The following is a 24,585-nucleotide window of genomic DNA, read 5'->3' on the forward strand; positions in this document are numbered from 1 at the left end:
CTCTGTGCATGGATTGATTGAAGATATGGGCGCATACACACACACACACACACACACACACACACACACACACACACACACACACACACACACACACACACACACACACACATATACACATGTGCAGCACCTGTTGAAAAAGCTGAGGATAAAACTGGGTTTTTACTTGAGAAATAGATTGTGCTTTTCTTTTAATGTAGGAAAGCGACTTGTAGATGCCCATCATCTGCATAGGCTTAACTCAGCCTATACCATGCCTCCCTGAGATTGATTACAAATTGTAAAGCTTTGACTCATCACTGTGAGTTGTACTCTCTGGTAGGATAGCCTGCTCTGACCACCCGTAGGCTCTGTAACTGGTACAACTTTATATATAAGGCGATTCTGGGCCTGCTCCCTCATTACCTTTGTGTCTGTATTATGCAGAAATGTATTGGGCATTACTCTTTTTACTCTCTGTTCCAAATGTCTGCACAGAAGTTGAGAAAAGGGCTTTTGCTTATTCTGCACCTGCGACTTGGAATTTTATTGCAGAAGGACTTAAAGCTCAGCAAATGATTGTCACTAAACGTCTTTAAAACCAGAATAATAGAACTGTAGGCAGATTCTATAAGATGTTGCTGTTTTTAACTTGCCTGGTTGTGTAGCTATGCATGTGTTGTATGTTTTTATCTGTGCTGCTGCCTATCTTGCCTAGGTCTCCCTTGAAAAAGAGATTATTCATCTCAATGGGACTTTCCTGGTTAAATAAAGGTCAAATTAGAAGTTTTTTTTGTTTTTTTGGTCCACAATCATTCACAAAGAGAATCATGAAGAGTTAAATCACATGGTTATAACAAAGTAACATGGTGGAATTTATCCATTTATCATCAAAATACCTCAGTCCACTGCTCACATATGTTTTTATCTATTTGTTTTGTTCACTTTTTTCCTTTATGTGGCAACATTAGATAAATAAACCCTTAAATAAACACATTATTTAATATTTCATTGTGATTGGATGAAACAAATATTACTCTGCTTCATGTGAGTGAGCCTAAATCATCCTTATTGCCTATCTCATTTATACTGGCAGTCTTGTTAGGCCTGAATGAACAAATATAAAAACTAAAATACCATAAAGAATTGGTCAGTGGAAATGCATTTGTGTGTCAGTGGTGAAGTTGGCACTCTCTGGGCTCTATTGCTGACCGTACTGCAGGTTTCCACTGCCATCTGTTGGCAGCTCAAGTACACCTACACACACACTATCTGGACCACTAACAGCAAATTTCAGTATTAAACATTTAGCCTCATGCTTTGTTGATGTGAAAATGTGAATGTGCAAAATTATATATGATGACAAAAGAGCAGGTTACATCTAATGTAATATGATACTGTAAACAAAATAGAAATAAGAACAAAATATAACTTATAATGATAATATTAGACGGATTCAGACATCACAACTGTAAACTGTAAATGTACTTTTTGGACAAATATGAATAAACAACATATTTGGGGAAAGCATTATCTAATAAGTAAAACAGAGAGGTAAAACTATACATGAAAAAAACATAGGAGAATGACAGATTCAATGTCAGATGTACTGTAATTTTAAAACACTCTTTTTTATCATGAAATATAGGTAATCGAAGTCTAGTGAATAACCTTAATGATATAAAGGTCAGCAGTAAACTGCCCAAGGTAAGAGAAGCAATCCTTACAAACCCTGTGTTTGTACAAAGCGTCTTACTGTAGCCTCTGATGTAGAATAAGGACAACAGTGTTCTGCAGGAAGTAGGTAGGTAGATAGGTATGTTCCTATCAGAGGGTTGAGAAACAACCGATGAAGTCAGACTTCAGACTTTGGTCAGAGCTTCGTCCTGCAGCTACATAAGGAACCACAACAATAGAAGAAGAGAAGCAGACTGAGGCTTTGCATGATGAAGAACAGCACAGACTCCAGACTGTAACCTCATGCAGCTGCTTTGATGGGAACTGGACACAAGGGGAAAGAAAAATAACCTGACAGTGCCTAGCATTTGTGTGAACTTCTGTAACAGTGTTGGAACCAACTTTTTGAAAATTGTTTGATTTCCACTTCAGGGAAAAACACACACGTTTATTCAGCTGCTGAATGAGACATTTAGTTTATGTTTGGTTCTACAAGACCATTCAATGATGCCAGGAAGTTAAAATCAGTCAATCATCAAAAACAGTTTTATTTGTGCTGTGCTTTAACTTCAGAAACATTAAGACACTGAATTATGTAAATTAAAGAAATACTGGAGGTAATGAAGAACTGGTGATGATCTGAATCTAAAGTATAATGTTAGGATAAAAGTAATGTTTACAAAAGAGTATAATATAGAAAGTAATCCTTTTTTTTTTTTAGACAGGTAACACAAAAAAAACCATTTCACCATATTTGGAGTGAAGCAGTCTCACCACTAGGTGGTGGGATCAGTACGGAAATATGAGGGGCACTGTTTTTCTTTCCTCTACAGTGCAGCTGCATGAGACTACCCACATGGTCATGTGTCTCCTGATAGTGACGATGATACTTAAGTTATAATACAATAATAGTGACATATTCATCAGCAGTAAAAAAACAAAAAAACATGACTTCAATCAACTGTGTGATTATGTGTTTTTTATGTGGCTTGTAACAAAAGCCAAGTTTAAAAAGAATGGACATTGAAGTAACAATGTCAAGCTAAACTGAGTAAACAGGACTTTCTACTATTCTTTCACTTTGGCCACTAAATAAAGTTTCATCGGGATAACCTGTTGGGTTATGCTTGTCTGATAGTCTGACAGCAGACTTTGTTTTAACAATGTTTCGTAGGTTATCTAAAATCATATTTAGATAAATTAACTACAAAAGTGATATTCTTTTTTTAGAATGACTGAACCCTGTCAAGTCAAGATAGACATACAGAGAGAGAGAGAGAGAGAGAGAGAGAGAGAGAGAGAGAGAGAGAGAGAGAGAGAGAGAGAGAGAGAGAGAGAGAGAGAGGGAGAGGGGCAGTGAAGAATATGAGAATGCTGCCCCAGTGTCGATCCAAGCCGAGCCACCTGTCCTCCCAGCATAACAAACTTCAGAAATGAACAATCAACTGACTTAGTGATGAGCGAGCATGGGCTGCTAGAGGACAGGGAGAGGGGGAAGGGACAGGGTGCTGGTCCTCTACAAACTGTCCCACAAATCATCTGCATTCAACCCCATGACATTTCACAGATCAACAACAATTGCTTTTTATCAGGCAGTCCTCCAACAAACTGCTGTCAGTAAACCACCGTGGGTGCTTTGTGGAGCATAATCGGATTTGGCCAGCAGAACTCATGGATGATGGACTCGTCTTAAACTCTTGGAACAGCAGTTTTGACTCACTATATTTATGTAAAAAGCAGATTATAAACAAGTGTAAATGTTCATTCTCTAGCATTGCCAAATGCATATGGATATAACTGAAGGTGTGTGCTCACACCTCTGTGAGTACACAGGTGAATGTTTGGGAAACATTATGACATGTATTTCATCTTCTTAGCAATCCTACTCACATCCTCCTATCACTTTTGACCACATGTTCCGTGAACTAAGACAGCCAGAACCATGTTGCATAACTCTTTCGCCAGAAGATCAAGCACATCCATACTGTGCTTTGGTTAGGGATCCAATCTTTTGCAGTTTTCAATCTTATTTTAGCTATATAATCTAGACAAATTCCTGGAATCAATCCAAAACAACATGTTATGACCAGCTATGAATGTTTGATTGGTGTGTGTGATACCTAGGGAATGTATATGCTCTGATGTTTCCTTGAATAAGGAACCATTTAAGCTTCAGTGGAACTAAGACTTGGATCTGCATTTTTCTGCTTAATTCCTTGACTTAAAAGCTGCATCACCCAACGTGGGGCTCGACCCCACGACCCTGAGATTAAGAGTCTCATGCTCTACCGAACTGAGCTAGCCGGGCTTCTTCCTCCAAAGCATCACTTGTCAGAAACCTCAGATGTCAAGACATATGTTTCATGAGAAGTAAAACACTCGAGTACTAACACAACCTAGGTCTGAGGAGATGATCAGATTACAGAGAAAGTTTTGCCCTAAGCGTCTTTGACCACATGTTCCGTGAACTAAGCCAGCCAGAACCATGTTGCATAACTCTTTCGCCAGAAGATCAAGCACATCCATACAAAGCTTTGTGTAGGGATCCAATCCCTTGCAGTTTTCATTCCTCAGTTTAGCTATGTCATCTACATAAATTGCTGGATTCAATCCAAAACAACATGTTCTGATCAGCTATAGATGTTTCATTGGTGTGTGTGAAACCTGGGGATTTTATATGATGTTTCCTTGAATAAGGAACCATTTAAGCTTCAGTGGAACTAAGATGGGATCTGCATTTTTGTGCTCAATTCCTTGACTTAAAAGCTGCATCGCACAACGTGGGGCTCGAACCCACGACCCTGAGATTAAGAGTCTCATGCTCTACCGAACTGAGCTAGCCGGGCTTCTTCCTCCAAAGCATCACTTCGCAATCGAAACCTCTGATGGCAAGACATATGTTTCATGAGAAGTAAAACGATACTAAAACAACCTAGGTCTGAGGAGATGATCAGATTACAGAGAAAGTTTTGCCCTAACGTCTTTGACCACATGTTCTGTGAACTAAGACAGCCAGAACCATGTTGCATAACTCTTTCGCCAGAAGATCAAGCACATCCATACTGTGCTTTGGTTGGGATCCAATCTTTGCAGTTTTCAATCTTATTTTAGCTATATAATCTAGACAAATTCCTGGAATCAATCCAAAACAACATGTTATTACCAGCTATGAATGTTTGATTGGTGTGTGTGATACCTAGGGAATGTATATGCTCTGATGTTTCCTTGAATAAGGAACCATTTAAGCTTCTAGAATGGACTTAGATGGGGTCTCATTTTGTGCTCAATTCCTTGACTTAAAAGCTGCATCGCCCAACGTGGGGCTGGAACCCGACCCTGAGATTAAGAGTCTCATGCTCTACCGAACTGAGCTAGCCGGGCTTCTTCCTCCAAGCATCACTTCGCAATGAAACCTCAGATGTCAAGACATATGTTTCATGAGAAGTAAAACACTCAGTACTAACACAACCTAGGTCTGAGGAGATGATCAGATTACAGAAAAGTTTTGCCCTAAGCGTCTTTGACCACATGTTCCGTGAACTAGCAGCCAGAACCATGTTGCATAACTCTTTAGCCAGAAGATCAAGCACATCCATACAAAGCTTTGTGTAGGGATCCAATCCCTTGCAGTTTTCATTCCTCAGTTTAGCTATGTCATCTACATAAATTGCTGGATTCAATCCAAAACAACATGTTCTGATCAGCTATAGATGTTTCATTGGTGTGTGTGAAACCTGGGGATTTTATATGATGTTTCCTTGAATAAGGAACCATTTAAGCTTCAGTGGAACTAAGATGGGATCTGCATTTTTGTGCTCAATTCCTTGACTTAAAAGCTGCATCGCACAACGTGGGGCTCGAACCCACGACCCTGAGATTAAGAGTCTCATGCTCTACCGAACTGAGCTAGCCGGGCTTCTTCCTCCAAAGCATCACTTCGCAATCGAAACCTCTGATGGCAAGACATATGTTTCATGAGAAGTAAAACACTCGAGTACTAACACAACCTAGGTCTGAGGAGATGATCAGATTACAGAGAAAGTTTTGCCCTAAACGTCTTTGACCACATGTTCTGTGAACTAAGCCAGCCAGAACCATGTTGCATAACTCTTTCACCCCAAGATCAAGCACATCCATACTGTGCTTTGTGTAGGGATCCAATCCCTTGCAGTTTTCATTCCTATTTAGCTATATCATCTACAAATTCCTGGATTCAATCCAAAACAACATGTTCTGATCAGCTATAGATGTTTCATTGGTGTGTGTGAATACCGGGATTTATATATGATGTTTCCTTGAATAAGGAACCATTTAAGCTTCAGTGGAATTAAGACTTGGATCTGCATTTTTGTGCTCAATTCCTTGACTTAAAGGTGCATCGCCCAACGTGGGGCTCGAACCCACGACCCTGAGATTAAGTCTCATGCTCTACCGAACTGAGCTAGCCGGGCCTTTACCAAAGCATCACCTAAGAGAAACCTCAGATGGCAAGACATATGTTTCATGAGAAGTAAAACACTCGAGTACTAAAACAACCTAGGTCTGAGGAGATGATCAGATTACAGAGAAAGTTTTGCCCTAAACGTCTTTGACCACATGTTCTGTGAACTAAGCCAGCCAGAACCATGTTGCATAACTCTTTCACCCCAAGATCAAGCACATCCATACTGTGCTTTAGTTAAGGATCCAATCTTTTGCAGTTTTCAATCCTATTTTAGCTATATAATCTAGACAAATTCCTGGAATCAATCCAAAACGACATGTTATGACCAGCTATGAATGTTTGATTGGTGTGTGTGATACCTAGGGAATGTATATGCTCTGATGTTTCCTTGAATAAGGAACCATTTAAGCTTCAGTGGAACTAAGATGGGATCTGCATTTTTCTGCTTAATTCCTTGACTTAAAAGCTGCATCGCCCAACGTGGGGCTCGAACCCACGACCCTGAGATTAAGAGTCTCATGCTCTACCGAACTGAGCTAGCCGGGCTTCTTCCTCCAAAGCATCACTTCGCAATCGAAACCTCAGATGTCAAGACATATGTTTCATGAGAAGTAAAACACTCGAGTACTAACACAACCTAGGTCTGAGGAGATGATCAGATTACAGAGAAAGTTTTGCCCTAAACGTCTTTGACCACATGTTCCGTGAACTAAGACAGCCAGAACCATGTTGCATAACTCTTTCGCCAGAAGATCAAGCACATCCATACAAAGCTTTGTGTAGGGATCCAATCCTTTGCAGTTTTCAATCTTATTTTAGTCATATAATTTAGACAAATTCCTGGAATCAATCCAAAACAACAAGTTATGACCAGCTATGAATGTTTGATTGGTGTGTGTGATACCTAGGGAATGTATATGCTCTGATGTTTCCTTGAATAAGGAACCATTTAAGCTTCAGTGGAACTAAGACTTGGATCTGCATTTTTCTGCTTAATTCCTTGACTTAAAAGCTGCATCGCCCAACGTGGGGCTCGAACCCACGACCCTGAGATTAAGAGTCTCATGCTCTACCGAACTGAGCTAGCCGGGCTTCTTCCACCAAAGCATCACTTGGCAAGAGAAACCTCAGATGGCAAGACATATGTTTCATGAGAAGTAAAACACTCAGTACTAACACAACCTAGGTCTGAGGAGATGATCAGATTACAGAGAAAGTTTTGCCCTAACGTCTTTGACCACATGTTCTGTGAACTAAGACAGCCAGAACCATGTTGCATAACTCTTTCGCCACAAGATCAAGCACATCCATAATGTGCTTTGTGCAGGGATCCAATCCCTTGCAGTTTTCATTCCTCAGTTTAGCTATGTCATCTACATAAATTGCTGGATTCAATCCAAAACAACATGTTCTGATCAGCTATAGATGTTTCATTGGTGTGTGTGAAACCTGGGGATTTTATATGATGTTTCCTTGAATAAGGAACCATTTAAGCTTCAGTGGAAGTAAGATGGGATCTGCATTTTTCTGCTCAATTCCTTGACTTAAAAGCTGCATCGCCCAACGTGGGGCTCGAACCCACGACCCTGAGATTAAGAGTCTCATGCTCTACCGAACTGAGCTAGCCGGGCTTCTTCCACCAAATCGTCACTTCTCAATAGAAACCTCAGATGGCAAGACATATGTTTCATGAGAAGTAAAACACTCGAGTACTAAAACAACCTAGGTCTGAGGAGATGATCAGATTACAGAGAAAGTTTTGCCCTAAACGTCTTTGACCACATGTTCTGTGAACTAAGACAGCCAGAACCATGTTGCATAACTCTTTCGCCAGAAGATCAAGCACATCCATACTGTGCTTTGGTTAGGGATCCAATCTTTTGCAGTTTTCAATCTTATTTTAGCTATATATCTAGACAAATTCCTGGAATCAATCCAAAACAACATGTTATGACCAGCTATGAATGTTTGATTGGTGTGTGTGATACCTAGGGAATGTATATGCTCTGATGTTTCCTTGAATAAGGAACCATTTAAGCTTCAGTGGAACTAAGACTTGGATCTGCATTTTTGTGCTCAATTCCTTGACTTAAAAGCTGCATCGCCCAACGTGGGGCTCGAACCCACGACCCTGAGATTAAGAGTCTCATGCTCTACCGAACTGAGCTAGCCGGGCTTCTTCCACCAAAGCATCACTTCTCAATAGAAACCTCAGATGGCAAGACATATGTTTCATGAGAAGTAAAACACTCGAGTACTAAAACAACCTAGGTCTGAGGAGATGATCAGATTACAGAGAAAGTTTTGCCCTAAACGTCTTTGACCACATGTTCTGTGAACTAAGACAGCCAGAACCATGTTGCATAACTCTTTTGCCAGAAGATCAAGCACATCCATACTGTGCTTTGTGTAGGGATCCAATCCCTTGCAGTTTTCATTCCTCAGTTTAGCTATGTCATCTACATAAATTGCTGGATTCAATTAAAAACAACATGTTCTGATCAGCTATAGATGTTTCATTGGTGTGTGTGAAACCTGGGGATTTTATATGATGTTTCCTTGAATAAGGAACCATTTAAGCTTCAGTGGAACTAAGACTTGGATCTGATTTTCTGCTCAATTCCTTGACTTAAAAGCTGCATCGCCCAACGTGGGGCTCAGACCCACGACCCTGAGATTAAGAGTCTCATGCTCTACCGAACTGAGCTAGCCGGGCTTCTTCCTCCAAAGTATCACTTATTCGAAACCTCAGATGTCCAGACATATGTTTCATGAGAAGTAAAACACTCAGTACTAACAAACCTAGGTCTGAGGAGATGATCAGATTACAGAGAAAGTTTTGCCCTAAACGTCTTTGACCACATGTTCTGTGAACTAAGACAGCCAGAACCATGTTGCATAACTCTTTCGCCAGAAGATCAAGCACATCCATACTGTGCTTTGGTTAGGGATCCAATCTTTTGCAGTTTTCAATCTTATTTTAGCTATATAATCTAGACAAATTCCTGGAATCAATCCAAAACAACATGTTATGACCAGCTATGAATGTTTGATTGGTGTGTGTGATACCTAGGGAATGTATATGCTCTGATGTTTCCTTGAATAAGGAACCATTTAAGCTTCAGTGGAATTAAGACTTGGATGTGCATTTTTGTGCTCAATTCCTTGACTTAAAAGCTGCATCGCCCAACGTGGGGCTCGAACACCCGACCCTGAGATTAAGAGTCTCATGCTCTACCGAACTGAGCTAGCCGGGCTTCTTACACCAAATCGTCACTTCTCAATAGAAACCTCAGATGGCAAGACATATGTTTCATGAGAAGTAAAACACTCGAGTACTAAAACAACCTAGGTCTGAGGAGATGATCAGATTACAGAGAAAGTTTTGCCCTAAACGTCTTTGACCACATGTTCTGTGAACTAAGACAGCCAGAACCATGTTGCATAACTCTTTCGCCAGAAGATCAAGCACATCCATAATGTGCTTTGTGTAGGGATCCAATCCTTGCAGTTTTCATTCCTAGTTTAGCTATGTCATCTACATAAATTGCTGGATTCAATCCAAAACAGCATGTTCTGATCAGCTATAGATGTTTCATTGGTGTGTGTGAAACCTGGGGATTTTATATGATGTTTCCTTGAATAAGGAACCATTTAAGTTTCAGTGGAACTAAGATGGATCTGCATTTTCTGCTTAATTCCTTGACTTTAAAGCTGCATCTCCAACGTGGCTCGAACCCGACCCTGAGATTAAGAGTCTCATGCTCTACCGAACTGAGCTAGCCGGCTTCTTCCACCAAAGCATCACTTCTCAATAGAAACCTCAGATGCAGATGTTCATCAGAAAAACCATAACTCAAGAAGATACTGTGTTAGATCCAATGTCTTCAAGCTATGTCATCTATTTGCTGATTCAATTCAAAACAACATGTTCTGATCAGCTATAGATGTTACATTGGTGTGTGGAAACTAGAAGTTTGTTGATGTTTCCTTGAATAAGGAACCATTTAAGCTTCAGTGGAACTAAGACTTGGATCTGCATTTTTCTGCTCAATTCCTTGACTTAAAAGCTGCATCGCCCAACGTGAGGCTCGAACCACCGACCCTGAGATTAAGAGTCTCATGCTCTACCGAACTGAGCTAGCCGGGCTACCTCCAAAGTATCACTTCGAGAGAAACCTCAGATGGCAAGACATATGTTTCATGAGAAGTAAAACACTGAGTACTAACACAACCTAGGTCTGAGGAGATGATCAGATTACAGAGAAAGTTTTGCCTAAACGTCTTTGACCACATGTTCCGTGAACTAAGACAGCCAGAACCATGTTGCATAACTCTTTCGCCACAAGATCAAGCACATCCATACTGTGCTTTGTGCAGGGATCCAATCCCTTGCAGTTTTCTTCCTCAGTTTAGCTATGTCATCTACATAAATTGCTGGATTCAATCCAAAACAACATGTTCTGATCAGCTATAGATGTTTCATTGGTGTGTGTGAAACCTAGGGGGGATTTTATATGACTTTGTGAAGATCAAGCATCCATACAAAGCTTTGTGTAGGGATCAATCACCACAGTTTTCATTCCTCAGCTTAGCTATGTCATCTACATAAATTGCTGGATTCAATCCAAACCAACATGTTCTGATCAGCTATAGATGTTTCATTGGTGTGTGAAACTATGGGGACACATATGATGTTTCCTTGAATAAGGAACCATTTAAGCTTCAGTGGAACTAAGACTTGGATCTGCATTTTTCTGCTCAATTCCTTGACTTAAAGGTGCACTCGCCCAACGTGGGGCTCGAACCCACGACCTGAGATTAAGAGTCTCATGCTCTACCGAACACCAAGACTAGCCGGGCTTCTTTGCACAAAGCATCACTTCGCAAGAAAGCGTCAGATGTCAAGACATATGTTTCATGAGAAGTAAAACACACTCAGTACTAGCACAACCTAGGTCTGAGGAGATGATCAGATTACAGAGAAGGTTTTTGCCCTAAGTGTCTTTGACCACATGTTCTGTGAACTAAGCCAGCCAGAACCATATTTGCATAACTCTTGTGAAGATCAAGCTTTGCCATACAAAGCTTTGTGTAGGATCCACTTGCAGTTTTTCATTCCTCAGTTTAGCTATGTCATCTACATAAATTGTTGGATTCAATCAAACCAACATGTTCTGATCAGCTAGATGTTTCATTGGTGTGTGGCCAATATTGAAACACAAGGATTTTTATGATGTTTCCTTGAATAAGGAACCATTTAAGCTTCAGTGGAACAAAGACTTGGATCTGCATTTTCTGCTCAATTCCTTGACTTAAAAGCTGCATCGCCCAGCGTGGGGCTCGGGCACGACCTGAGATCAGAGTCTCATGCTCTCTGCCGAACTGGAGCTAGCCGGGCTTCTACCTCAAAGCATCACTTCGCAATGAAACCTCAGATGTCAAGACATATGTTTCATGAGAAATAAAACACTCAGTACCCAACACAACCTAGGTCTGAGAGGTGATAGATTACAGAGAAAGTTTTGCCCTAGACGTCTTTGACCACATGGTTCATGAACTAAGACCTTGAGCCAGAACCATGTTGCACACGCTCTTTCGCCAGAGATCAAGCACATCCATGCTGAGCTTTGGTTGGGGATCCAATCTTTTGCAGTTTTTCAATCCTTATTTTGTAGCTATATAATCCTAGACAAATTCCTGGAATCAATCCAAAACAACATGTTATGACCAGCTATGAATGTTTGATTGGTGTGTGTGATACCTAGGGAATGTATATGCTCTGATGTTTCCTTGAATAAGGAACCATTTAGCTTCAGTGGAACTAAGACTTAGATCTGCATTTTCTGTAATTCCTTGACTTAAGCTGCATCGCCCAGCGTGGGAGCTCGGGGCACCGCGACCCTGAGATTGAGTCTCATGCTCTGCGAACCCAGGCTTCTTGGGCTTCTTCCACCAAAGCATCGCCATGAAAACCTCAGATGTCAAGACATATGTTTCATGAGAAGTAAAACACTCGATACTAACACAACCTAGGTCTGAGAGATGATCAGATTACAGAGAAAGTTTTGCCCTAAGCGTCTTTGACCACATGTTCTGTGAAGACTAAGACGTAAGAACCATGTTGTATAACTCTTTCTGCCAGAAGATCAAGCACATCCATACTGTGCTTTGGTTGGGGATCAATCTTTTGCAGTTTCAATCTTATTTTAGCTATATAATCTAGACAAATTCCTGTAATCAATCCAAAACAACATGTTATGACCAGCTATGAATGTTTGATTGGTGTGTGTGATACCTAGGGAATGTATATGCTCTGATGTTTCCTTGAATAAGGAGCCATTTAAGCTTCAGTGGAACCTAAGACTTGGATCTGCATTTTCTGCTCAATTCCTTGACTTAAAAGCTGCATGCATGCCCGTGGGGCTCGAACCCACGACCACAAGAGATAAGAGTCTCATGCTCTACCGAACTAGACTGGCTTCTTCCACCAAGCATCACTTCTCAATAGAAACCTCAGATGGCAAGACATATGTTTCTGAGAAATAAAACACTCGAGTACTAAGAAGCAACCTAGGTCTGAGGAGATGATCAGATTACAGAGAAAGTTTTGCCCTAACGTCTTTGACCACATGTTGTTCTGTGAACTAAGACAGCCAGAACCATGTTGCATAACTCTTTCGCCAGAAGATCGACACATCCATACTGTGCTTTGGTTAGGGATCCAATCCCCTTGCAGTTTTCATTCCTCAGTTTAGCTATGTCATCTACATAAATTACTGGATTCAATTCAAAAACAACATGTTCTGATCAGCTATAGATGTTTCATTGGTGTGTGTGAAACCTGGGGATTTTATATGATGTTTCCTTGAATAAGGAACCATTTAAGCTTCAGTGCAACTAAGATGGGATCTGCATTTTGTGCTCAATTCCTTGACTTAAGCTGCATCGCCCAACGTGGGGCTCGAACCCGACCCTGAGATTAAGAGTCTCATGCTCTGCGAACTGAGCTAGCCGGGCTTCTTCCTCCAAAAGCATCACTTATAAGCGAAACCTCAGATGGCAAGACATATGTTTCATGAGAAGTAAAACACTCAGTACTAAAACAACCTAGGTCTGAGAGATGATCAGATTACAGAAAGTTTTGCCTAAACGTCTTTGACCACATGTTCTGTATGAACTAAGACAGCCAGAACCATGTTGCATAACTCTTTAGCCAGAAGATCAAACACATCCATACTGTGCTTTGGTTGAGATCAATCTTTTGCAGTTTTTCAAGTCTCTATTTTAGATATAATCTAGACAAATTCCTGGAATCAATCCAAAACAACATGTGTGACCAGCTATGAATGTTTGATTGGTGTGTGTGTGATACCTGGGAATGTGTTATGCTCTGATGTTTCGCTTGAATAAGGAACCATTTAGCTTTCAGTGGAACTAAGACTTGGATCTCTGCATTTTCTGCTCAATTCCTTGACTTAAAAGCTGCATCGCCCAACGTGGGGCTCGAACCCACGACCCTGAGATTAAGAGTCTCATGTTCTGAAACTGAGTAGCCGGGCTTCTTCCACCAAAAGCATCACTTCTCAATAGAAACCTCCAGATGGCAAGACATATGCTTTTTCATGAGAAGTAAAACACTTTCAGTACTAGAAACAACCTAGGTCTGAGGAGATGATCCAGATTTACAGAAAGTTTTGCCTAAACGTCTTTGACCGCATGTTCTTGTGAACTTCAAGACAGCCAAGAACCATGTTGCATAACTCTTTCCTTGAAGATCAAAGGCACATCCATGCACTGTGTACTTTGTGTAGGAATCCAATCCCTTGCAGTTTTCATTCTCAGTTTTAGCTATGTCATCTATAAATTGCTGGATTCAATCCAAAAACAACATGTTCTGATCAGCTATAGATGTTTCCATTTGGTGTGTGTGTGAAACCTGGGGATTGTATGATGTTTCCTTGAATAAGGAACCATTTAAGCTTCAGTGGAACTAAGATGGGATCTGCATTTTCTGTAATTCCACATGACTTCAAGCTGCCATCGCCCAACGTGGGGCTCGAACCCCGTGAGATAAGGTCTCATGCTCTACGAACTAGCAGGCTAGCCGGGCTTCTTCACCAAACATCACTTCTCAATAGAAACCTCAGATGGCAAGACAAATGTTTCATGAGAAATGCTAAAACACTCAGTACTAAAACAACCTAGGTCTGAGAGATGATCAGATTACAGAAAGTTTTGCCCTAAACGTCTTTGACACATGTTCTGTGAACTAAGACCCAGCCAGAACCATGTTGTAACTCTTTTACATCAGAAGATCAAGCACATCCATGCAGCCACTTTGGTTGGATCCAATCCCTTGCAGTTTTCATTCACTCAGTTTAGCTATGTCATCTACATAAATTGCTGGATTAAAATTCAAAACAACATGTTCTGATCAGCTATAGATGTTTCATTGGTGTGTGAAACCTGGGGATTTTATATGATGTTTTCCTTGAATAGAGAACCATTTAAACTTCAGTGGAACTAAGACTTGGATCTGCATTTTTCTGCTCCAATTCCTTGACTTAAGCTGCATACGCCCAAGCGTGAGACTCGAACCCGACCCTGAGATTAAGTCTCTTGCTCCACACGGGCAGGCTGCTTGGGCCCTACCACCGCCAGCATCGCCGCAATCAGGCCTCAGATGTGGGACATATGCTCAAATGCAAAACACTCAGTACTAACACAACCTAGGTCTGAGGAGATGATCAGATTACAGAGAAAGTTTTGCCCTAAGCGTCTTTGACCACATGTTCTATGAACTAAGACAGCCAAGTCATATTTGCATAACTCTTCGCCAGAAGATCAAGACACATCCATACTGTGCTTTGGTTGAGGATCAATCTTTTGCAGTTTTCAATCTTATTTTGGCTATATAATCTAGACAAATTCCTGGAATCAATCCAAAACAACATGTTATGACCAGCTATGAATGTTTGATTGGTGTGTGATACCTAGAGGAATGTATATGCTCTGATGTTTCCTTGAATAAGGAACCATTTAAGCTTCAGGTGGAACTAAGACTTGGATCTGCATTTTTCTGCTCAATTCCTTGACTTAAAGGTGCATCGCCCAACGTGGGGCTCGAACCCACGACCTTCCTGAGATTAAGAATCTCATGCTCTGCCGGGCCCCGACTCTTGGGCTTCTTCCACCAAAGCATCACTTACGCAAGAAAGAAACCTCAGATGTCAGAACCTTATGTTTCGCAGAAGTAAAACACTTTCAGTACTAACATAGCCTAGGTCTGAGGAGACAGTCAGATCCTGAAAGTTTTTGCCTAAATATTTGACCATGTTCTGTGAACTAAGCCAGCCAAGAACCATGTTGCATGCTCTTTCGCCAGAAGATTGGCTTACATCCCTTTAAGCTTTGTGTGAGATCAATCCCTTGCAGTTTCATTCTCAGCTGCTTCTGTCATCTACATAAATTGCTGGATTCAATCCAAACCAACATGTTCCTGATCAATATAGATGTTTCATTGGTGTGTGTGAAACCTGGGGATTGTATATGATGTTTCCTTGAATAAGGAACCATTTAAGCTTCAGTGGAACTAAGATGGGATCTGCATTTTTCTGCTTAATTCCTTGACTTTAAACTGCATCGCCCAACGTGGGGCTCGAGACACGACCACAGGATAAGAGTGCCATGCTCTACCCGAACTGAAACTAGCCAGGCACCTTCCACCAAAGCATCATACCTCAGCCGAAAGCCTCAGATGGCAAGACATATGTTTCATGAAGTAAAACAACCAGTACTAAAACAACCTAGGTCTGAGGGAGATGATTAGTTGGAAGAAAGTTTTAGCACTAAAAATGTTTGACCACATGTTCTGTAATTCAGACAGCCAGAACCATGTTGCATAACTCTTTAAGCCAGAAGATCAAGCACATCCATACTGTGCTTTGGTTAGGGATCCAATCCCTTGCAGTTTTCATTCCTCCAGTTTAAGCTATGTCATCTACATAAATTGCTGGATTCAATTCAAGCCAACATGTTCTGATCAGCTGAATGTTCCATTGGTGTGTGTGAAACCTGGGGATTTTATATGATGTTTCCTTGAATAAGGAACCATTTAAGCTTCAGTGGAACTAAGACTTGGATCTTGCATTTTTCTGCTCAATTCCTTGACTTAAGCATGTGCGTGGAGACTCAGATACGACCCTGAGATTAAGTCTCATGCTCTAGCGAACTGAGCCGACTTCTACACTCCAAAGCATCATACGCAATCAGAGCTTACTCAGATGTCAAGACATATGTTTCATGAAGTAAAACACTTTCAGTACTAACACAACCTAGGTCTGAGGAGATGATCAGATTACAGAAAGTTTGCCCTAGTCTTTGACCACATGTTCTGTGAACTAAGACAGCCAGAACCATGTTGCACTCTTTCTTGAAGATCAAGCACATCCATACTGTAGCTTTGGTTGAGATCCAATCTTTTGCAGTTTCAATCTTAACAGCTATATAATCTAGACCATGGAATCAATCCAAAACAACATGTTATGACCAGCTATGAATGTTTGATTGGTGTGTGTGATACCTAGGGAATGTATGTCCAGTGTTTCCTTGAATAAGGAACCATTTAAGCTTCCCAGTGGAATTAAGACTTGGATGTGCATTTTGCTTAATTCCTTGACTTAAAACATCTTAGCAGTCAGAACTCGAACCCACGACCCTGAGATTAAGAGTCTCATGCTCTACCGAACTGACCTTTGAGTTTCTTCACCAAGCATCATCTATTAAGAGAAACCTCAGATGGCAAGACATATGTTTCATCAGAAGTAAAACACTTTCGAGTAAAACAACCTAGGTCTGAGAGATGATCAGATTACAGAAAGTTTGCCTAGCGTCTTTGACCACATGTTCTGTGAACTAAGACAGCCAGAACCATGTTGCATAACTCTTTCGCCAGAAGATCAAGCACATCCATACTGTGCTTTGGTTGAGATCAATCACTTGCAGTTTTCATTCACTCAGTTTAGCTATGTCATCTACATAAATTGCTGGATTCAATTCAAAACAACATGTTCTGATCAGCTATAGATGTTTCATTGGTGTGTGTGAAACCTGGGGATTATGATGTTTCCTTGAATAAGGAACCATTTAAGCTTTGATGAACTAAGACTTGGATCTGCATTTTCTGCTCAATTCCTTGACTTAAAGCTGCATCGCCCAACGTGGGGCTCGAACCCACGACCCTGAGATAAGAGTCTCATGCTCCACCGAACTGAAGCTAGCCGGGCTTCTACCTCCAAAGCATCACTTCGCAATGAAACCTCAGATGTCAAGACATATGTTTCATGAAAGTAAATACCTGATATAACACAACCTAGGTCTGAGAGATGATCAGATTACAGAGAAAGTTTTGCCCTAAGTGTCTTTGACCACATGTTCTGTGAACTAAGCCAGCCCAGAGACATATTTGCATAACTCTTTCCTTTAAGAAGATCAAGCACATCCATACAAAAGCTTTGTGTAGGGGATCCAATCCCTTGCAGTTTTCATTCCTCAGCTTAGCTATGTCATCTACATAAATTGCTGGATTCAATCCAAACCAACATGTTCTGATCAGCTATAGATGTTTCATTGGTGTGTGAAACACAAGGAGTTTATATGATGTTTCCTTGAATAAGGAACCATTGGGATTCAGTGGAACTAAAGATCGATCTGCATTTTTCTGTTAATTCCTTGAGCTTTAGCTGCATGCGCCCAACGTGGGGCTCGAACCCACGAGCAGACATATGTTTCATGAGAAGTAAAACACTCAATTACTAAAGCAACCTAGGTCTGAGGAGATGATCAGATTACAGAGAAAGTTTTGCCTAAAGTCTTTGACCCACATGTTCTGTGAACTAAGACAGCCAGAACCATGTTGCATAACTCTTTCGCCAGAAGATCAACACATCCATACTGTGCTTTGGTTAGGGATCAATCTTTGCAGTTTTCAATCTTATTTTAGCTATATAATCTAGACAAATTCCTGTAATCAATCCAAAACAACATGTTATGACCAGCTATGAATGTTTGATTGGTGTGTTGATACCTAGGAATGTATGCTCTGATGTTTCACTTGAATAAGGAACCATTTAAGCTTCAGTGGAACTAAGACTTGGATTTGCATTTTTGTGCTCAATTCCTTGACTTAAAAGCATCGCCCAACATGGGGCTCGAACCCGACCCTGAGGGTCCAGTGTCATGCTCTACTGAACTGAGCTAGCCAGGCTTCTTCCACCCAAGCATCACTTCTCAATAGAAACCTCAGATGGCAAGACATATGTTTCATGATAAAACATGATACGAAAACAACCTAGGTCTGAGAGATGATCAGATTACAGAAAGTTTGCTTTAAAACGTCTTTGACCACATGTTCTGTGAACTAAGACAGCCAGAACCATGTTGCATAACTCTTTCGCCAGAAGATCTAAGCACATCCATACTGTGTACTGTGTGAGGATCAATCCCTTTGCAGTTTCATTCCTCAGTTTAGCTATGTCATCTACATAAATTGCTGGATTCAATCAAAACAGCATGTTCTGATCAGCTATAGATGTTTTGTTGGTTATTGTGTGAAACCTGGGGATTGTATATGATGTTTCCTTGAATAAGGAACCATTTAAGCTTCAGTGGAACTAAGATGGGATCTGCATTTTTCTGCTTAATTCCTTGACTTTAAAGCTGCATCGCCCAACGTGGAGCTTTCCGAACCCACGACCCTGAGATCAAGTCTCATGCTCTACCGAACTGAGCTGGCAGACTGCTTCCCACCAAAGCATCACTTCTCAATAGAAACCTCAAATGGCAAGACATATGTTTCATGAGAAGTAAAACATCGAGTACTAAAACAACCTAGGTCTGAGGAGATGATCAGATTACAGAAAGTTTGCCTAACGTCTTTGACCACATGTTCTGTGAACTAAAGACCGTGAACTCATGTTGCATAAACTCTTTAGCCAGAAGATCAAGCACATCCATACTGTGCTTTGGTTAGGGATCCAATCCCTTGCAGTTTTCATTCCTCCAGTTTAGCTATGTCATCTACATAAATTGCTGATTAAATTCAAAACCAACATGTTCTGATCAGCTATAGATGTTTCATTGGTGTGTGTGAAACCTGGGGATTTTATATGATGTTTCCTTGAATAAGGGAACCATTTAGCTTCAGTGGAACTAAGACTTGGATCTGCATTTTTCTGTCAATTCCTTGACTAAAAGCTGCATCGCCCAACGTGGGGCTCAGGCCACGACCCTGGATAAGTCTCATGCTCTGCGAACTGAGCTAGCGGGCTTCCTCAAGCATCGCCGCAATCGAAACCTCCAGATGTCCAAGACATATGTTTCATGAGAAGTAAAACACTTTCAGTACTAACACAACCTGAGTCTGAGGAGATGATCAGATTACAGAGAAAGTTTTGCCTAAACGTCTTTGACCACATGTTCTGTGAACTAAGACAGCCAGAACCATGTTGCATAACTCTTTCATGAAGATCAAGCACATCCATACTGTGCTTTGGGAATTGAGGATCAATCTTTGCAGTTTCAATCTTATTTTAGCTATATAATCTAGACAAATTCCTGGAATCAATCCAAAACAACATGTTATGACCAGCTATGAATGTTTGATTGGTGTGTGTATTACCTAGGGAATGTATATGCTCTGATGTTTCCTTGAATAAGGAACCATTTAGCTTCAGTGGAATTAAGACTTGGATGTGCATTTTTGTGCTCAATTCCTTGACTTAAAAGCTGCATCGCCCAACGTGGGGCTTTCGAACCCACGACCCTGAGATAAGGAAGTCTCATGCTCTACCGAACTGAGCCCCAGCGGGTTTCTTCCACCAAGCATCGCATACGTACAGAGAAACCTCAGATGGCAAGACATATGTTTCATCAGAAGTAAAACACTCGAGTACTAAAACAACCTAGGTCTGAGAGATGATCAGATTACAGAGAAAGTTTTGCCCTAAACGTCTTTGACCACATGTTCTGTGAACTAAGCCAGCCAGAACCATGGCTTTTTTTGCTCTTCGTAGAAAGTCAAGCATCATACTGTGCTTTGATTGAGATCAATCCCTTGCAGTTTTCATTCCTCAGTTTAGCTATGTCATCTCTACATAAATTGCTGGATTCAATTCAAAACAACATGTTCTGATCAGCTATAGATGTTTCATTGGTGTGTGTGAAACCTGGGATTTTATATGATGTTTCCTTGAATAAGGAACATTTAGCTTCAGTGGAACTAAGACTTGGATCTGCATTTTCTGCCCAATTCCTTGACTTAAAAGCTGCATCGCCCAACGTGGGGCTCGAACCCACGACCCTGGGAGATGCAGATTCTCATGCTCCACCGAACTGAGCTGGCAGACCTTCTGCCTCCAAGCATCGCCCCACTTATCGAAACCTCAGATGTCAAGACATATGTTTCATGAGAAGTAAAACACTTTCAGTACTAACACAACCTAGGTCTGAGGAGATGATCCAGATTGCAAAAAGAGAGTTTTGCCTAAACGTCTTTATTACATGTTCTGTGAACTAAGAACTAGCCAAATATGTTGCATAACTCTTTCTTAGAAGATCAAGCACATCCATACTGTGCTTTGGTTAGGGATCCAATCTTTGCAGTTTTCAATCTTATTTTGGCTATATAATCTAGACAAATTCCTGGAATCAATCCAAAACAACATGTTATGACCAGCTATGAATGTTTGATTGGTGTGTGTGATACCTAGGAATGCCTTATGCTCTGATGTTTCCTTAGAACAAGAGACCATTTAAGCTTCAGTGGAACTAAGACTTGGATCTGCATTTTTCTGCTCAATTCCTTGACTTAAAAGGTGCATCGCCCAACGTGGGAGGGCTCGAACCACGACCCTGAATAGAGTCTCATGCTCTACCGAACTGAGCTAGCCGGGCTTCTTCCGCAAAGCATCACTTCGCAAGAGAGCTACTCAGATAATAAGACATATGTTTCATGAAGTAAAAACACTTTCGATGCTAACACAGCCTGGTGCAAGGAGATGATCAGATTACAGAAAGTTTGCCTAGCAGTCTTTGACCACATGTTCTGTGAACTAAGCCAGCCAGAACCATGTTGCGTAACTCTTTAGCAGAAGATCAGTACATCCATACCAAAGCTTTGTCTTGAGGATCAATCCTTTGCAGTTTTCATTCTTAGTTTAGCTATATCATCTACATAAATTGCTAATCAATCCAAAAAAATATGTTACCAGCTATAGATGTTTCATTGGTGTGTGATACCAGGAATGTATATGATGTTTCCTTGAATAAGGAACCATTTAAGCTTCAGTGGAACTAAGATGGATCTGCATTTTTGTGCTCAATTCCTTGACTTTAAAAAAGCTGCATCGCCCAACGTGGGGCTCGAACCCACGAGCATAAAGACATATGTTTCATGAGAAGTAAAACACTCGAGTACTAAAACAACCTAGGTCTGAGGAGATGATCAGATTACAGAGAAAGTTTTGCCCTAAACGTCTTTGACCACATGTTCTGTGAACTAAGACAGCCAGAACCATGTTGCATAACTCTTTCGCCAGAAGATCAAGCACATCCATACTGTGCTTTGGTTAGGGATCCAATCTTTTGCAGTTTTCAATCTTATTTTAGCTATATAATCTAGACAAATTCCTGGAATCAATCCAAAACAACATGTTCATGACCAGCTATGAATGTTTGATTGGTGTGTGTGATACAAGGAATGTATATGCTCTGATGTTTCCTTGAATAAGGAACCATTTAAGCTTCAGTGGAACTAAGACTTGGATCTGCATTTTTGTGCTTTCCTTGCTTAAGCTGCATCGCCCAACATGGGGCTCGAACCCATGACCTGAGATTAAGAGTCTCATGCTGCACTGAGCTAGCCGGGCTTCTCACCAAAGCATCACCTCAATAGAAACCTCAGATGGCAAGACATATGTTTCATGAGAAGTAAAACACTTGAGTACTAAAACAACCTAGGTCTGAGGAGATGATCAGATTACAGAGAAAGTTTTGCCCTAACGTCTTTGACCACATGTTCTGTGAACTAAGACAGCCAGAACCATGTTGCATAACTCTTTTGCCAGAAGATCAAGCACATCCATACTGTGCTTTGTTAGGGATCCAATCTTTTGCAGTTTTCAATCTTATTTTAGCTATATAATCTAGACAAATTCCTGGAATCAATCCAAAACAACATGTTCTGACCAGCTATGAATGTTTGATTGGTGTGTTTGTGATACCTAGGAATGTATATGCTCTGATGTTTCCTTGTAAGGAACCATTTAAGCTTCAGTGGAACTAAGCCTTTGATCTGCATTTTTCTGCTTAATTCCTTTACTGCATCGCCCAACGTGGGGCTTGAACCCATGACCCTGAGATTAAGAGTCTCATGCTCTACCGAACTGAGCTAGCCGGGCTTCTTCCACCAAAGCATCACTTGCAAGAGAAACCTCAGATGGCAAGACATATGTTTCATGAGAAGTAAAACACTTGAGTACTAAAACAACCTAGGTCTGAGGAGATGATCAGATTACAGAGAAAGTTTTGCCCTAAGTGTCTTTGACCACATGTTCTGTGAACTAAGCCAGCCAGAACCATGTTGCATAACTCTTTCTCCAGAAGATCAAGCACATCCATACTGTGCTTTGGTTAGGGATCCAATCTTTTGCAGTTTTCATTCCTCAGCTTAGCTATGTCATCTACATAAATTGCTGGATTCAATCCAAACCAACATGTTCTGATCAGCTATAGATGTTTCATTGGTGTGTGTGAAACCTGGGGATTTTATATGATGTTTCCTTGAATAAGGAACCATTTAAGCTTCAGTGGAACTAAGATGGGATCTGCATTTTTGTGCTCAATTCCTTGACTTAAAAGCTGCATCGCCCAACGTGGGGCTCGAACCCACGACCCTGAGATTAAGAGTCTCATGCTCTACCGAACTGAGCTAGCCGGGCTTCTTCCTCCAAAGCATCACTTCGCAATCGAAACCTCAGATGGCAAGACATATGTTTCATGAGAAGTAAAACACTCGAGTACTAAAACAACCTAGGTCTGAGGAGATGATCAGATTACAGAGAAAGTTTTGCCCTAAACGTCTTTGACCACATGTTCTGTGAACTAAGACAGCCAGAACCATGTTGCATAACTCTTTCGCCAGAAGATCAAGCACATCCATACTGTGCTTTGGTTAGGGATCCAATCTTTTGCAGTTTTCAATCTTATTTTAGCTATATAATCTAGACAAATTCCTGGAATCAATCCAAAACAACATGTTATGACCAGCTATGAATGTTTGATTGGTGTGTGTGATACCTAGGGAATGTATATGCTCTGATGTTTCCTTGAATAAGGAACCATTTAAGCTTCAGTGGAACAAAGACTTGGATCTGCATTTCTCTGCTTAATTCCTTGACTTAAAAGCTGCATCGCCCAACGTGGGGCTCGAACCCACGACCCTGAGATTAAGAGTCTCATGCTCTACCGAACTGAGCTAGCCGGGCTTCTTCCACCAAAGCATCACTTCGCGAGAGAAACCTCAGATGGCAAGACATATGTTTCATGAGAAGTAAAACACTCGAGTACTAACAACCTAGGTCTGAGGAGATGATCAGATTACAGAGAAAGTTTTGCCCTAAGCGTCTTTGACCACATGTTCCGTGAACTAAGACAGCCAGAACCATGTTGCATAACTCTTTCGCCAGAAGATCAAGCACATCCATACTGTGCTTTGTGTAGGATCATAGGGATCCAATCTTTTGCAGTTTTCAATCTTATTTTAGCTATATAATCTAGACAAATTCCTGGAATCAATCCAAAACAACATGTTATGACCAGCTATGAATGTTTGATTGGTGTGTGTGATACCTAGGGAATGTATATGCTCTGATGTTTCCTTGAATAAGGAACCATTTAAGCTTCAGTGGAACTAAGACTTGGATCTGCATTTTTCTGCTTAATTCCTTGATTTAAAAGCTGCATCGCCCAACGTGGGGCTCGAACCCATGACCCTGAGATTAAGAGTCTCATCCTCTACTGAACTGAGCTAGCCGGGCTTCTTCCACCAAAGCATCACTTCTCAATCACACCTCAGATTGCAAGAAATATGTTTCATGAGAAGTAAAACACTTTAGTACTAAGACAACCTAGGTCTGAGGAGATGATCAGGTTTTAGAGAAAGTTTTACCCTTAACCTCTTGACCACATGTTCCAAGAACCAAACCAGCCATGTCACATATCTCTTTATTTAAACTTAACATGGTTTCATCTTTTTTCACTGCTTCCACTTGTCTCCTTATGCAAGACCTGGTTGTGCTCCTTTGAGGAGGGGGATGGTCTGGTTAGAGTGCTGGAATCTAACTACATACATTTTCTCTATTTAAGTACAAAATTAAGGAAGAAATGTAATTTTAACAGCACAAACAGACAAATCTGCACAGAAA

At 40.9% G+C, this 24,585-nt stretch overlaps 1 protein-coding gene and 17 non-coding genes across 21 annotated transcripts in view; all 18 read right to left on the reverse strand.

The window, feature by feature from the left end:
- rbfox3a (RNA binding fox-1 homolog 3a) overlaps window positions 1-24,585 on the reverse strand; it is a 488,647-nt gene that overhangs the window by 327,938 nt on the left and 136,124 nt on the right. The gene's annotated exons all lie outside the window — the stretch shown is intronic.
- On the reverse strand, window positions 3,891-3,964 carry trnak-cuu. Its single transcript has one exon. It is a non-coding gene; the product is annotated as a tRNA-Lys (tRNA).
- On the reverse strand, window positions 4,429-4,502 carry trnak-cuu. Its single transcript has one exon. It is a non-coding gene; the product is annotated as a tRNA-Lys (tRNA).
- trnak-cuu lies at window positions 4,966-5,037 on the reverse strand. The gene has a single exon. It is a non-coding gene; the product is annotated as a tRNA-Lys (tRNA).
- On the reverse strand, window positions 5,499-5,572 carry trnak-cuu. Its single transcript has one exon. It is a non-coding gene; the product is annotated as a tRNA-Lys (tRNA).
- trnak-cuu lies at window positions 6,573-6,646 on the reverse strand. Its single transcript has one exon. It is a non-coding gene; the product is annotated as a tRNA-Lys (tRNA).
- On the reverse strand, window positions 7,119-7,192 carry trnak-cuu. The gene has a single exon. It is a non-coding gene; the product is annotated as a tRNA-Lys (tRNA).
- On the reverse strand, window positions 7,658-7,731 carry trnak-cuu. The gene has a single exon. It is a non-coding gene; the product is annotated as a tRNA-Lys (tRNA).
- Window positions 8,203-8,276, reverse strand: trnak-cuu. The gene has a single exon. It is a non-coding gene; the product is annotated as a tRNA-Lys (tRNA).
- Window positions 8,743-8,816, reverse strand: trnak-cuu. Its single transcript has one exon. It is a non-coding gene; the product is annotated as a tRNA-Lys (tRNA).
- On the reverse strand, window positions 9,284-9,357 carry trnak-cuu. Its single transcript has one exon. It is a non-coding gene; the product is annotated as a tRNA-Lys (tRNA).
- trnak-cuu lies at window positions 10,177-10,250 on the reverse strand. The gene has a single exon. It is a non-coding gene; the product is annotated as a tRNA-Lys (tRNA).
- trnak-cuu lies at window positions 10,888-10,963 on the reverse strand. Its single transcript has one exon. It is a non-coding gene; the product is annotated as a tRNA-Lys (tRNA).
- On the reverse strand, window positions 13,050-13,120 carry trnak-cuu. The gene has a single exon. It is a non-coding gene; the product is annotated as a tRNA-Lys (tRNA).
- trnak-cuu lies at window positions 22,487-22,560 on the reverse strand. Its single transcript has one exon. It is a non-coding gene; the product is annotated as a tRNA-Lys (tRNA).
- Window positions 23,027-23,100, reverse strand: trnak-cuu. Its single transcript has one exon. It is a non-coding gene; the product is annotated as a tRNA-Lys (tRNA).
- On the reverse strand, window positions 23,573-23,646 carry trnak-cuu. Its single transcript has one exon. It is a non-coding gene; the product is annotated as a tRNA-Lys (tRNA).
- Window positions 24,125-24,198, reverse strand: trnak-cuu. Its single transcript has one exon. It is a non-coding gene; the product is annotated as a tRNA-Lys (tRNA).

Source organism: Hippoglossus stenolepis, chromosome 21 (assembly GCF_022539355.2).
Source record: "Hippoglossus stenolepis isolate QCI-W04-F060 chromosome 21, HSTE1.2, whole genome shotgun sequence".
Taxonomy (NCBI): Eukaryota; Metazoa; Chordata; class Actinopteri; order Pleuronectiformes; family Pleuronectidae; genus Hippoglossus; species Hippoglossus stenolepis.